The 15,756-nt window shown below is 53.3% G+C and overlaps 1 protein-coding gene across 1 annotated transcript in view; it reads right to left on the bottom strand.

Moving 5' to 3' along the window:
- The window catches only part of CIAO3 (cytosolic iron-sulfur assembly component 3), a 148,777-nt gene that overhangs the window by 16,528 nt on the left and 116,493 nt on the right, over window positions 1-15,756 (bottom strand). The window lies entirely within an intron of this gene.

Genomic DNA, 15,756 nt, shown 5'->3' with positions numbered 1-15,756 from the left:
GCTTCTAGGAACTGGGACGAGAGAAGTGGGTTCACTGCGGGTCTGTCGGGCTGGGCTGCAGGAGGGGAGACGTGGGGTTCACTGCGGGTCTGTCTGGCCGGGCTGCAGGATGCGCACTCAGGCTCAGCCCATGTGGTTTCCAAGGCCCTGAGGACACACCAGGCCAGATGCCCCCATCACACACAGGGCTAGGGAGCGGCAACTGGGGCCCACGGTGGTTCCCGCCCCACCCCACCCCGCCAGGGCGACCCTCCAAGAGCAGTGCTGTTCTTGGTTCTCGCCATAGAACCCAGTTTTAGGTTTGGGGACCCAGGAGCTGCCTGGTGCGTGGGTTGTGGGTGGGTTGGGGGTGATACGGTTTGGCTCTGTGTCCCCACCCAAATCTCATCTCGAACGGTAATCCCCGTGTCGAGGGAGGGAGGCGATTGGATCATGGAGGAGGGTTTCTACGTGCTGTTCTCGTGACGCTGAGTTCTCACGGGGGCGGCTCCCCCTCCGCCCTCTCGCCTCCCGTCACGTGAGATGTGCCTGCGTCCTTCGCCTTCCGCCGTGATCGTAAGTTTCCTGGGGCCTCGCCAGCCCTGTGGAACTGGGAGTCAATTAAACCTCTTTCTTTTATTTTTATATATTTTTTTCTTGAGGCAGAGTCTCACTCTTGTTGCCCAGGCTGGAGTGCAGTGGCATGATCTCAGCTCACTGCAAACTCCGCCTCCTGGGTTCAAGCGATTCTTCTGCCTCAGCCTCTGAGGAGCTGGGACTACAGGTGCGCAGCACAACGCCCGGCTAATTTTTGTATGTTTAGTTGAGACACGGTTTCACTGTGTTGGCTGGGCTGGTCTTGAACTTCTGACCTTAGTTGATCCACCCGCCTCGGCCTCCCAAAGTGCTGGGATTACAGGTGGGAGCCACCTCGCCCGGCCAGACCTGTTTGTGTATAAATTACCCAGTCTCAGGCACTGTCTTTACAGCAGTGCGGGAATGGACTCATGTAAGTGGGGAAGGCGGATCCTCCAACTCCCCACCTGTGTGGCCGCCGACACGCAGGACACGAGGACGAGCTTCCCAGAGGGCCAGGGCCAGGTAACGGAGTGCAGGGTAGGCCCGTGTGGCCTTGGGGTGGCTTAGTACCCAACAGGAATGTGGAGATGAGGCCTGGGGTGACGGCTCACACCGGAAATGCCAACACTTCAAGAGGCTAAGGTGGGAGGACCACTTGAGCCCGGGAGTTTGACACCAGCCTGGGCAACATATTGAGACCTCGTTCCTACAAAATGATTAGTCGTGTGTGGTGATGCGTGCCTGTGGTCCCAGCTACTCAGGAGGCTGAGGTAGGAGGATTTCCTGGACCCGGGAGGTTGAGGCTGTAGTGAGCCGTGATTGCACCACTGCACTCCAGCCTGGGCGACAGAGCAGACCCCGTCTCAAATGACAGTAAAAAATAAATACGGAGATGCTGGCTACTATGGAAAGCTGGGTGGACGTCGGGGGCACACCCTCCAGTCTGCAGAAACTTCCCACCGCTCTGGGGCTTAGGGGCTTGAGGGCTCCTGAGTCCTCCTGGGTGTCAGAGGGAACGCGGGAAAGGCTGCCGGGCCCTGGGCTCCCCGGTGGGTGGCCCCATGCAGCCTGTTATTCATAAGATTTGGAGAGAAAGTGCGTTTTTGTAGGAAAGCATGGGGTGCTGATGGCCATTTCTTTCTTTCTTTTTTTTTTTTTTTTTTTTTTTTTTTTTTGAGATGGAGTCTCGCTCTGTCGCCCAGGCTGGAGTGCAGTGGCCGGATCTCAGCTCACTGCAAGCTCCGCCTCCCAGGTTCACGCCATTCTCCTGCCTCAGCCTCCCAAGTAGCTGGGACTACAGGCACCCGCCACCTCGCCCGGCTAGTTTTTTGTATTTTTTAGTAGAGACGGGGTTTCACCGTGTTAGCCAGGATGGTCTCGATCTCCTGACCTTGTGATCCGCCCGTCTCGGCCTCCCAAAGTGCTGGGATTACAGGCTTGAGCCACCGCGCCCGGCCAACTGATGGCCATTTCCACCTGCGATCGGACCTGGACTGCCTCCCCACACGCACCCCCGCCCTCTGTCAAGCAGGACTCCAGCTCGCTGTTGGCCAGCAGGTGTTTTATTTGTTGAAAGGAATTGCTGTTGGGATGAGCTTGGGGTCATTAGCAGCATAATCAACGCACACGTCTTCCCTGGGGGCAGTCACGTCTTGTCAACAGGTGGAGGCCCCGACATGCTGCAATTAGCAGCTAATGAGGAGGCCTGTGTGATCCACGCCTCCTGCCACAGGTGCACAGTGAGTTGTGAAAACGCTGACAATTTAAAATAGCAGGACAGGGCTGGTTGCGGTGTCTCACGCCTGTAATCCCAGCACTTTGGGAGGCCGAGGCGGGTGGGTCACCTGAAGTCAAGAGTTTGAGACCAGCCTGGTAACATGGCGAAACTCTGTCTCTACTAAAATACAAAAAAATTAGCCAGGCGTGATGGTGCACACCTGTAATCCCATCTACTCAGGAGGCCGAGGCACAAGAATCAATTGAACCTGGGAGGCGGAGGTTGCAGTGAGCTAAATCACGCCACTGCATTCCAGCTTGGGCAACAGAGCGGGACTCCATCTCAAAAAATAAAAATAAAGTAGTGGAAAAAAACTACAGGAAACAGAAAAGAAAAAAAGCTGAAAAGAAAATTTGACATAAGAAAAAGCATATTGGCCGGGCACGGTGGCTCATGTCTGTAATCCCAACACTTTCAGAGGTCCAGGCAGGCAGATCTCTTGAGCCCAGGAGTTTGAGACCAGTCTGGGCAACATGGTGAGATTCCATCTCTATTCAAAAAATAAATAAATAAATAAATAAAGCTTATTACAGGAATTCCAGGAATTGACTGTGGGCAGTTGCATGGAGATGGCCTGTAGGAGCTGGCCAGCTTTAACAATCTTCAGCTTTATTTTGAAATCTTGCATCGAGATGAATAACCGCTTTTCTTTCTTTTAGGACACAGCTACCCCCAGAGAATATGTTCACATTCGTTTTCCATGTGGCACTGCTTTGGTTGAAAAAATTTTTTTTCTTGAGACGGAGTGTTGCTCTGTCACTCAGGCTGGAGTGCAGTGGAGCAATCTCAGCTCACTGCAAGCTCTGCCTCCTGGTTTCAGGCGATTCTCCTACCTCAGCCTCCCGAGTATCTGGGACTACAGGCGTGCGCCACCATGCCCAGCTAATTTTCGTAGTTTTAGTACAGGTTTCACCATGTTGGCCAGGATGGTATCGATCTCCTGACTTCGTGATCCACCTGCCTTGGCCTTCCAAAGTGCTGGGATTACAGGCATGAGCCACCGCACCCAGCCATTGTTGAAACTTTTCTTTTCTTTTCTTCTTTTTTTTTTTCCTTTTGAGACAGAGTTTTGCTCTTATTGCCCAGGCTGGAGTGAAATATCAGGATCTTGGGTCACTGCAACCTCTGCTGCCTCCCGGGTTCAAGTGATTCTCCTGCCTCAGCCTCCCGAGTAGCTTGGATTACAGGCGCCCGCCACCATGCCTGGCTAACTTTTGTATTTTTAGTAGAGACGGGCTTTCGCCATGATGGTCAGGCTGGTCTCTGACTCCTGACCTTGTGATCTCGCCTTGGCATCCCAAAGTGCTGGGATCACAGGCATGAGCCACCGCACCCGGCCATTGTTGAAATATTTCTATGGTTCAATACACAAAGATATGAGTATTCCCTATTAAGTTTTCCCATCTTTTTTTTCCTTTCTTTTTGAGACAGGGTCTTGCTCTGTCACCCAGGCTGGAGTGCAGTGGTTCAACCTCAGCTCACTGCAGCCTCGACCTCTTGGGCTCAAACAATCCTTCCACCTCACAACCTCGCCTCTCAGGGACCAGCCAGGGTTGGGGATAGGTCAGTACCACAGCCCACCAGGAGATCCACCTGGCCCCACCCCTGACCCTGGGATGGGCAGTGGGGGACTGACTTCCTCAGAACCCTGGCTGTGCTGGCCCCCATGAACGAGATCCAGGTACCACTGCTGGGTGCACTGGAGACCTGGCCACCTTCTGGGCACCAGGCACTTTTCCTCTCCTTGCCTGGGTGGGTCAGGGGCACGTCTGGCATGCTGAGGGGTCACTTCGACACTGGGCCTCTGCACACTGCAATGTCCTTGGGGAAATGCAGGCAGGACCATTCCCTGGAGGAGAAGACGGGACTGTGGGAGGCAGAGCTGGAGAGAATCAGGTCTCTGCCCAAGCCAAGAGCCCACATGCTGACTGTTGCCAGAAAAAGAGGATCCAATCCAGACTCCAAGAGAGGGTTCCTTGGATTTTAAGCAGGAAGAAATTCAAGGGTAGCCACAGAGCACAGTGAGAGACAAGTTTATTTTTTATTTTATTTATTTATTTATTTTTTTGAGACGGAGTCTCGCTCTGTCACCCAGGCTGGAGTGCAGTGGCCGGATCTCAGCACACTGCAAGCTCTGCCTCCCAGGTTCACGCCATTCTCCTGCCTCAGCCTCCCGAGTAGCTGGGACTACAGGCGCCCGCCACCTCGCCCGGCTAGTTTTTTGTATTTTTTTGGTAGAGACGGGGTTTCACCGTGTTCGCCAGGATGGTCTCCATCTCCTGACCTCGTGATCCGCCTGTCTCGGCCTCCCAAAGTGCTGGGATTACAGGCTTGAGCCACTGCGCCTGGCCTTTATTTTATTATTTATTTATTTATTTATTTTGAGATGGAGTCTCGCTCTGTTGCCCAGGCTGGAATGCAGTGGCGCGATCTCAGCTCACTACAACCTCCGCCTCCTGGGTTCAAGCAATTTTCCTGCCTCAGCCTCCCAAGTAGCTGGGACTACAGGTGCCCATGACCACGCCTGGCTAATTTTTGCATTTTTAATAGAGACAGGGTTTCACCATCTTGGCCAGGCTGGTCTTGAACTCTTGACCTCATGATCCACTCCCCCCCACCCCACCCCCGGACCTCACAAAGTGCTGGGATTACAGGTGTGAGCCACTGTGCCCGGCAAGACAAGTTTATTAGAAATGACTCTGGGCTGGGCATGGTGGCAGGTGCCTGTAATCCCAGCTACTTGGGAGGCTCTACTAAAAAAAATACAAAAACTTAGCTGGGCATGGTGGCGGGTGCCTATAGTCCCAGCTACTCGGGAGGCTGAGGCAGGAGAATGGCGTGAACCCGGGAGGTGGAGTTTGCAGTGAGCTGAGATCATGCCACTGCACTCCAGCCTGGGCAACAGAGTGAGATTCCGTCTCAAAAATAAAAAATAAAAAACCCAAAACAAAACAAAGGAATGATTCTGTTACAGAGCAGACGTGCTTAGAGAGCAGGAAGAAGAACTCACTGGCCTTTGTTAGTGTTTCCGCTTATGAGAAACTACAAGGGGCTGGGCGCAGTGGCTGAAGCCTGTAATCCCAGCACTTTGGGAGGCCGAGACGGGCGGATCACGACGTCAGGAGATCGAGACCATCCTGGCTAACACGGTGAAACCCCGTCTCTACTAAAAATACAAAAAATTAGCTGGGCGAGGTGGCAGGCGCCTGTAGTCCCAGCTACTCCGGAGCCTGAGGCAGGAGAATGGCGTGAACGTGGGAGGCGGAGCTTGCAGTGAGCTGAGATGCGGCCACTGCATTCCAGCCTGGGCGACAGAGCGAGACTCCGTCTCAAAAAAATGTGCAGATGTGATCCCTGAAGGTCGGGGCTGCTGGTTCTCTTGGTGACCACTCATCCTTCAGCCTCAGCCTGCTCACTGGTGCTCTCTCAGTGAAGTGGACTGCACTCTCTGGAGATCTGGACATTCTCAGGCGTGCTGGGACATGTCCTGTATGGCCCTAACTATTTTGCAGTTTTGCAACTGTTTGCGTAACTATTTTGCAGTTACAGTCGGTGGTCAGCTTGAGATGTAGCTGTTTTCAGACCCTAAGCATGAACCTTATACTTGCCGTGTGAGTGCCAAGCTAGGTACTTTGAGATGGAGTCACTCTTGTTGTGTTTTATGAGGCTAGAGGCCTGGTAAAGGCAGGGTTTCCTCCATTATCACCCTCCTGGCGCCCCGTCTGGGCCCGGCTGTGTGCCGGCATCGCAGCCCCTGGGCCAACTGCTGCTCCGTGCGCTGATGTCCGTTTTGCAGAACTGGAATCTCAGCTTCCAGAACTGCTCGCCCCTCCATCAGCCGAGTCGGGACCACCCCGGAGTGCCTGGTCCCTGGGCTGTGCCCATGCTCCTCTGCTGAAGACCTGGTTCCCATGAGGGACCTGGCCCCTCATTTGAACTCTCGGCACCTCAGTTCTCTCCTCTGTAAAACAGGGATAGAAGGCCACCTTCCACAGCCCTGACTGCGCAGGACATCCTGCTCTGGCCTGGCTGGTGGACGAAACAGTGGCCGAGGGAGAGGCGCTGGCCTCCCAGAGTCGGGAAGACTGGGCCAACCAGGGAAGGCTTCCTGGAAGAGGTGACCGGGGGGGCGGGGGGGCGGGAGGGCGGAGACCCATTGATGTGTCTGCTCCAGGCCAGGGGGCTCAGTCCTCGTTTCTGTTTTGACCTCATGGGGGGTGGAATTTAGAGCGATTGAAGCAGAAACCAGCCTCTGAACTCAGAGCACGACTACTGCTCTCTGCAAATGGGTCCTGCTGAGGGACCCTCCGAGGATTATTGGATTAACATTCAGTGTGTCCACACCAGAGGCTGAGCTGGCAACGCCAGACATCTCTATTTACTCAACTTCTTAAATGCCACGGCCGGTACGCTGACGATTCGGCCATGTGAAAACCAAAGAGAAAAGGTGGTATTTTTTTTTTCTTTTTTAATATGCAGAACAAACAACACCAAAGTTATTTTATTCATTCAACGTGTGAAAAGGCCAACAATAGCCTGGGGTGGGTGGGGGGAGGGCGCCCTGGCAGCCACCATCCCTGGCTTCCCTGGCACGGAGCAGCGTGGAGTGGGGCGGGTGTAGGGAGGGGATGAAGTGAGCACGGAAGCCGAGGCACCTGTGAGCGCAGCCCCCAGAGCGCGGAACGAGGCGCAGAGACCAGAAGGAAAACCACCCACTGGCTGTGAGATCTCACAGGGGTGGGGGGAGCCAGGGCAGCCTCGTCTCTCCAGGCCTGTGGGTTCCAGCGTCCCTCTCACCACAGCCCTTCCTTCTGCTCACGCAGAGCTCCTTTTTCCAATTTGAATTTCAGCGGACGTACAGAGGTCAAACCTCAAGCCCCTCCTGGTGAACCAGCCGCCCCGTTGCTCCTCTGAGCTCCCGGCTTCCCCTTCAGCCCCTGCTTTTCTCCCGCGTTGGCCGGTTCTCTTGTTTTTGGACGTCCCTGCTGCTCACTGTGCCGTGGACTCCCAGGTGTTGGGAAATGTCTTCTGTGTGTTTGTTTGACAGCTGCCTTAGCTGCCAGTTTGTTCATTAAACAGGAATCCCCTTCTTTTGGATGAAGTCAGATTTACCAGCGCTTTGCAGTGGAGTTTGGTTCTGGGGCCTCAGGGATCTTGCTCTGTTCCCTTTATTCTTTGGTTTCCTCCCCATCTCCACTTTTTTTTTTTTTTTTTTGAGTTGGAGTCTCCCTCTGTCACCCAGGCTGGAGTGAAGTGGCGCGGTCTCGGCTCACTGCAACCTCCGTCTCCTGGGTTCCAGTGGTTTCTGGCTAATTTTTGTATTTTTAGTAGAGACAGGGTTTCGCCATGTTGGCCAGGCTGGTCTCGAACTCCTGACCTCGTGATCCACCCACTTCAGCCTCCCGGAGTGCTGGGATTACGGATGTGAGCCACCGCGCCCAGCCAGCAAAGTGTTTTCAAGGTTCATGCACATTGTAGCATGTGTCAGTATGTTACTCCTCTTTAGGGCTGAACGATATTTCATTGTGTAACTAAAAATAAAATCCTAAATCCCACACCCACTGAAAGGACCCCCATTTGGCCAAGGGGACCCCAAAGAAAACCTTAAAACAGAGTTCCCAAGCGGGATGGAAGGGATTCGGGCAGCCTCCTTGTACCCCTCCCTTCTGGAGTTGAGGCTTAATGACCACCCGGCATTCATGTTAAAGTACAGACTGTGAGACTGACGAAGAGACTCTGTGGCAATAAGATACCAAATTATGACGGAGACCTAAGGCCCTGCTGGGCAGAGGTTAGGTTGCACCTGCTGCCTGCCCTCCCGCCACGGGTCACTGTGACCCAGTGGAGGGGCAGACTCTGACACAGCGTCCTTACGGGATCTTACACATTCCTTTCTGCTGACTACGAGTTGTAGAGCCTGACTCCTTTAACCAATTACAAGTTAAAGACCCTCTGAATCCACCAGGAACACACTCCCCACCCCACTTGGAGATATCGCACCTTTAGCCAGGTGCGGTGGCTTACGCCTGTCATCCCAACACTTTGGGAGGCTGAGGCAGGCAGATCACCTGAGGTCAGGAGTTCGAGACCAGCCTGGCCAACATGGTAAAACCCCGTCTTTACTAAAAATACACAAATTAGCTGGGCGTGATGGTGGGCGCCTGTAATCCCAGCTACTCGGGAGGCTGAGGCAGGAGAATCGCTTGAACCCAGGAGGCAGAGGTTGTGGTGAGCCGAGATCGCGCCACTGCACTCCAGCCTGGGCAACAAGAGCGAAACTCCATATCGAAAAAAAAAAATTTGGCCGGGCACGGTGGCTCACACCTGTAATCCCAGCACTTTGGGAGGCCGAGGCGGGCGGATCATGAGGTCAGGAGATAGCGACCATCCCGGCTAACACGGTGAAACCCCGTCTCTACTAAAAATACAAAAAATTAGCCAGGCGTGGTGGCGGGCGCCTGTAGTCCCAGCTACTCGGGAGGCTGAGGCAGGGGAATCGCTTGAGCTTGGAAGGCGGAGGTAGCAGTGAGCTGAGATGGTGCCACTGCACTCCAGCCTGGGTGACAGAGCAAGATCCCATCTCAAAAAAATTTTTTGTTTCCATAGTCTGTTTTTTTCCAGGAATAATTGGATGGATGGACCACGTTGTGTTTGTCCGTCCATCGGCTGATGGACACGGGCTGTTTCTGCCTTGGCCATTGTGAATACTGCTGCTGGGAGCATGGGTGTGTGACGATGTGTTCAAGTTCCTGTTTTTTTATTCTTTTGTTTTTTATTCTTTTGTTTTGCTGGAATTGCTGGGTCATGTGGTCATTCTGTGTTTAACTTTTTGCAGAACCACCAAGCTGTTCTCCACAGAGGCCACACCCTCTGACCTGCCCACCAGTAGCACATGGGGGTTCCTGTCCCTCCACATCCTCATCAGGGCTTGTTAAGCTACGAATTTTTATTTTTATTTTTATTTTTTTTGAGATGGAGTCTCGCTCTGTCGCCCAGGCTGGAGTGCAGTGGCCGGATCTCAGCTCACTGCAAGCTCTGCCTCCTGGGTTCACACCATTCTCCCGCCTCAGCCTCCTGAGTAGCTGGGACTACAGGCGCCCGCCACCACGCCCGGCTAATTTTTTGTATTTTTCAGTAGAGATGGGGTTTCACTGTGTTAGCCAGGATGGTCTCGATCTCCTGACCTCGTGATCCGCCCGTCTCGGCCTCCCGAAGTGCTGGGATTACAGGCTTGAGCCAAAATTTTTATTTTTTAAGACGGAGTCTTGCTCTGTCACTCAGGCTGGAGTGCAATGGCACGATCTCGGCTCACTGCAACCTCCGTCTCCCGGGTTCAAGCGATTCTCCTGACTCAGCGTCCCGAGTAGCTGGAATTACAGGCTCCCGCCACCACACCCGGCTAATTTTTGTATTGTTAGTAGAGATGGGATTTTATCATGTTGGCTGGACTAGTCTCAAACTCCTGACCTCAAGTGATCCACCTGCCTCGGCCTCCCAAAGTGCTGGGATTACAGGCGTGAGCCACTGTGCCCAGCCTAATTTTTGTATTTTTAGTAGAGACAGGGTTTTGCCATGTTGGTCAGGCTGGTCTCAAACTCCTGACCTCAGGTGATCCACCTGCCTCCGTCTCCCAAAGTGCTGGGATTACAGGCGTAGCCACTGGGCCTGACTGCTGTTAATTTTTTAATCAGTTTTATTGTGTTAAACTTACGTACAATAAATGCATCCATTTAAAGTATATCATTCAAGGCTGGGTGTGCTGGCTCTCATCTATAATCCCAGCACTTCGCGAGGCCAAGATGGGTGTATCGTTTGAGCCTAGGAGTTCAAGACCAGCCTGGGCAACAGAGCGAGACCCCATCTCTACAAAAATGAGCCAGGTACAGTGGCATGCACCTGTAATCCCAGCTACTTGGGAGGTGGAGGTGGGAGGATCACCTGAGCCCAGGAGGTTGAAGCTACAGTGAGCCGTGATTGTGCCCCTGCACTCCAGCCTGGGCGACAGAGCAAGACCCTGCCTCCGAAGAAGAAAATAAAGCATATAATTCAAACAGTCCTGGGAGTTATACACACCCAGGAATCCATCACCACAATCAAGACACAGAGCATCTTCCTCACCTTCCAGAGACTTCCTAGAGTGTCTCTGGTCCGTTCCTCTCTCCTGCTCCCGTTGAGTAGCAGTCCTTCATTCTGACAAAGTTGCCCAGCCCCAGGCAGCCGTTGATCTGCTTCTTGTCAGAACAGATGAGCTTGCCTTTGACATTTTTATATAAGAGGAATCATACATCGTGTACTCTGAGTCTGCCTCTTTCATTGAGCATAATTTTGAAATTCATTCTTTTTTTTTGTGTATGAGGCAGGTACACCACAGTGTTAATATGCCATATTTCATTTTTTCATCTGTTGACAGAAGAGTGTGTATATATATATATATATATATATTTTTTTTTTAAAAACATTTTTGGCTATCGTGAATGGAGCTGCTATGGATATTCATGCATAAGTCTTACTGTGAACACGTTTTCATTTCTCCCGGGACATTCCTTAGGATTGGAATAGCTAAGTGGCAGGGTTAGGTATAAGTTTAACTTCTCAAGAAAGTGCCAAAGAAAACTGCCTGTATCGATTTGCACTCCCACCAGCAGCCTCTGAGAGTTCCGGTTGCTCCACTTCCTTGCCAACACTTGTCATTGTCAGTCCTTTTAAATTTAGCCATTTTGGTGGGTGTGCAATGCGTGGTGTCGCACTGTGGATTTCTCACCGTGGTTGAAATTTGCATTTCCTTAATGAGTCATGTCTAGTGGGTGTGTAGTGAGCAGTATCTCCTTGTGGATTTCATTTGCCTTTAATGAGTAATGACAACGATGAGCCTCTTTTCACATTCAGATTGATCGTGTGTTGTGTATTTTTTGAGACAGGGTTTTCACCCAGGGCGTGGTCATAGCTCACTGCAGCCTCAAACTGGCCTCTAGCTATCCTCCCACCTCAGCCTCCCAAGTAGATGGGACTACAGGCCTGCACCACCATGCCTGGCTAGTTTTTAAATGTTTGGCAGACATGGGATCCCATGATGTCATCCAGGTTGGCGTGCAGTAGTGTGGTCATAGCTTACAGCAGCCTCAAACTCCTGGGTCAAGTGATCCTGCCACCTCAGCCTCCTAAAGTGCTGAGACTCAGTTACCACCAGCATAAGTCACCACCACACCTGGCTTTTGTATCCTTTTGTGTGCGTGTGAAGTGTCTGTTTAAATCTTTTGCCCGTTTTAAAATAACAGCTTTACTGAGAGAGAATCCACACCATACAGCTCACCCCTTTACCCATTTGAAGTACCATTCAGGCCTAGCGTGGTGACTTTGGCCTGTAATCCCAGCACTGGGAGACCAAGGCAGGGTGGATCATCTGAGGTCAGGAGTTCAAGACCAGTCTGACCAACATGGTGAAACACTGTCTCTACTAAAAATACAAAAATGAGCCGGGCGTGGTGGCGCACGCCTGTAATCCCAGCTATTCGGGTGGCTGAGGTAGGAGAATCGCTTGAACCCAGGAGGTGGAGGTTGCAGTGAACCAAGATCATGCCACTGCACTCCAGCCTGGGCAACAGAGCGAGACTCATCTCAAAAAAGAAAAGAGGCCGGGCGTGGTGGCTCACGCCTGTAATCCCGGTACTTTGGGAGGCCGAGGCGGGCCAATCACAAGGTCAGGAGATCGAGACCATCCTGGCTAACATGGTGAAACCCCGTCTCCACCAAAAATACAAAAAATTAGCCGGGCGTGGTGGTGGGTGCCTGTAGTCCCAGCTACTCGGGAGGCTGAGGCAGGAGAATGGCGTGAACCCGGGAGGCGGAGCTTGCAGTGAGCTGAGATCGCGCCACTGCATTCCAGTCTGGGCGACCAGCGAGACTCCGTCTCCAAAAAAAAAAAAAAGGACAGAAATGCCATACACCTCGGCAGTCAGTCCCCCTTCCTGGTCTCCCTCCCCCGGGTCCTACGAAACCACTCGTGTACTTTCTGTCTCTCTAAATTGACCTGCTTTGGACGTTTCGTCTAAAGGGACTCGAACAGTGTGTCGTCCTGGCATCTGGTTTCTCTCACTTCGTGTGATGTTTCCAGGCCCAGCCACGTTGCAGCGTGTATGGCCTGTGTTTTACGGGACTGTCTGTCTTATCGTTAAACCGCAAATGTTCCTTGTAAATTCTTGGTATACGTCCTGCACATATTTCTCTTATTCTGTGGCTTGGCTGTTTATTTTCTTTTTTTTTTTTTTTTTTTGACACGGAGTCTTGCTCTGTGCCCCAGGCTGGAGTGCAGTGGCGCGATCTCGGCTCACTGCAAGCTCCGCTCCCCCGGGTTCACGCCATTCTCCTGCCTCAGCCTCCCGAGTAGCTGGGACTACAGGCGCCCGCCACCTCGCCCGGCTAATTTTCTTGTATTTTTAGTAGAGACGGGGTTTCACCGTGTTAGCCAGGATGGTCTCTATCTCCTGACCTCGTGATCCGCCCGTCTCGGCCTCCCAAAGTGCTGGGATTACAGGCTTGAGCCACCGCGCCCGGCCGGCTCTTTATTTTCTTAATGAATCATTCAAAGAGCAGAAGCGTCAGTCCTGGTTTCCGCCTTCTCTTCTCTCTTCCATCTAACAGGTCTCTGCCTATTCCGGGCCCACAGACGCTTTCTCTTGAATTTCCTTCCAAAGGTTTTATAGTTGAAGCTTTTATACGCAGGTCTATGGTTTGCTTTGAGTAAATTTTGCGTATAATATGAGGTGCAGGAATCTATGTTCTTTCAATCACATAGATATGGCCCAGTGTGGTGGCTCACGCCTGTAATCCCAGCACTTTGGGAGGCCGAGGCAGGTGGATCACGAGGTCAGGAGATCGAGACCATCCTGGCTAACATGGTGAAACCCCGTCTCTACTAAAAATACAGAACAAAAAAATTAGCCGGGTGTAGTGGCGGCGCCTGTGGTCCCAGCTACTCGGGAGGCTGAGGCAGGAAAATGGCGTGAACCCGATAGGCGGAGGTTGCAATGAGCCGAGATCGCGCCACTGCACTCCAGCCTGGGTGACACAGCAAGAGACTCCATCTCAAAAAAAAAAAAAAAAAAAAAATCGGCCGGGCGCGGTGGCTCAAGCCTGTAATCCCAGCACTTTGGGAGGCCGAGACGGGCGGATCACGAGGTCAGGAGATCAAGACCATCCTGGCTAACACGGTGAAACCCCGTCTCTACCAAAAAATACAAAAAACTAGCCAGGCGAGGTGGTGGGCGCCTGTAGTCCCAGCTACTCGGGAGGCTGAGGCAGGAGAATGGTGTAAACCCGGGAGGCGGAGCTTGCAGTGAGCTGAGATCCGGCCACTGCACTCCAGCCTGGGTGACAGAGCAAGACTCCGTCTCAAAAAAAAAAAAAAAAAAAAAAAAAAAAATCACATAGATATTCCCATTTTTTCCTCTTTCTTTTTTTTTTTCCCACTAGAGATAGGGTTTCATCATGTTGGCCAGGATGGTCTTGATCTCTTGACCTTATGATCTGCCTCAGTCTCCCAAAGTGCTGGGATTACAGGCGTGAGCCACCGCGCCCGGCCTTTTTTTTGAGATGGAGTCTCGCTCTGTCACCCAGGCTGGAGTGCAGTGGCGCGATCTCCACTCACCGCAACCCCCACCTCCGGGGTTCAAGTGATTCTCCTGCCTCAGCCTTCCGAGTAGCTGGGATTACAGGCATGCGCCACCATTCCCGGTTAATTTTCATATTTTTAGTAGAGATGGGGTTTCTCCATGTTGGTCAGGCTGGTCTCAAACTCCCGACCTCAGGTGATGCGCCCATCTCGGCCTCCCAAAGTGGTGGGATTACAGGCGTGAGCCACCACACACAGCCTCGTTTAAAAATTCTTTATAGAGGTGAGGTGTCACTACGTTGCCCGGGTTGGTCTTGAACTTCTGGCCTCAACTGACCCTCCCACGTCGGCCTCCCATGGTGCTGGTTGAAGGGTGAGCCCAGGGTGGCCACAGCACATTTTCATCATTGTCTGCAGCTTGCAGTCTGCTGGTTCAGGGCTCAGCCAGGCACGTGGGCCCCTCCGAGGCTCCTGTTCAGGGCTCAGCCATGTCTATGGGGCTCTCCGAGCTCTTCCTGGACCCTCCTGGGCTCCTTCAGTTCAGGGCTCAGCCGGGCACGTGGGCCCCTCCTTGGCTCCCCTGGCTCAGGCCTCTCCGCGAGCTCTGGGCCCTGGGTATTCCGGGGTCCTTCTTTGGTTTCCTTTGGCCTTCGGCCAGGAAAGTGGTGGGTGTCCGAGGGAGCCTGGGCCACTTCACAGCACCGCAGCCGACCTGCGGCTCCTTCAGGGCAAAGCTACATGGACACAAAGAGAACGCCACTCTGAGCTGGCCTCCCCCTTCACCTGTCGGTTCCCTCCCAAGCCGGCTGCCTTCTGTCCCCTCCCCAGAGCCTTGGGTAACTGGTTTGCTACAGTGTGTCTGGAATTTTTCAGTTCTCTGTGGAAGGGAGTTTTTTTTTTTTTTTTTTTTTTTTTTTTTTTTTTTTTTTTGAGACGGAGTCTCGCTCTGTCGCCCAGGCTGGAGTGCAGTGGCCGGATCTCAGCTCACTGCAAGCTCTGCCTCCCGGGTTCGGGCCATTCTCCTGCCTCAGCCTCCCGAGTAGCTGGGACCACAGGCGCCCGCCACTGCGCCCGGCTAATTTTTTTGTATTTTTAATAGAGATGGGGTTTCACCGTGTTAGCCAGGATGGTCTCCATCTCCTGACCTCGTGATCCGCCCGTCTCGGCCTCCCAAAGTGCTGGGATTACAGGCTTGAGCCACCGCGCCCGGCCGGAAGGGAGTTTTTTAAAGGCTCTTAATCCCCTCTTGACATTTGTAAGTTGACGCTTACACCCGGTAGCCTTGCTGAATTCTGTGTGCGTGAAGGTCAGATTCCACCGCGAGTCACACAGAAAACCCGCTCCGTGGAAAAAGACCCGAGAGGACCGCCGCCCGCGCCGCCCGCGCCCCCGTTCAGCAAGCAAACCTCTGCAGGTGTTCATAGCGGAGGCAGATTCCACGCTGGGAATAAGAGCTCACGACATTCTGGGAGGGGTTTTGGGCAGGGAGGGGGCCTCTGTGGCCCCAGGTCAGGAGCAGCCGGCAGCCAGCGCAGACTTGTGGGGAAGACAGCTCCCACTTCGCCAGGCCAGCGAGCACCGGGGGCAGCTCCGATCCAGGCGACCCCGCGGGAAGGGGTGTGCGTGTGCCCGGAGCTGGCCCCCGTCCTGCCTCCCTGACCCGTGTGCTCGTGCTCCCACAGCCCTGAGACAGATGGCTCACGGCCTTGCGAGGCCCACACCGCACTGGGGTCAGGCTTGTGGCTCCCGGGAGTCCTGTGTGGGCTGTGTGGCCGCCATCCAGAGCCTGCTGACCTGCAACTGGGGGAGCGGG

Source organism: Macaca thibetana, chromosome 20, assembly GCF_024542745.1.
Source record: "Macaca thibetana thibetana isolate TM-01 chromosome 20, ASM2454274v1, whole genome shotgun sequence".
In the NCBI taxonomy this organism is placed as follows: Eukaryota; Metazoa; Chordata; class Mammalia; order Primates; family Cercopithecidae; genus Macaca; species Macaca thibetana.
Note: the sequence above shows the minus strand (reverse complement) of the source record. Positions and strands in the feature narration are given on the sequence as shown.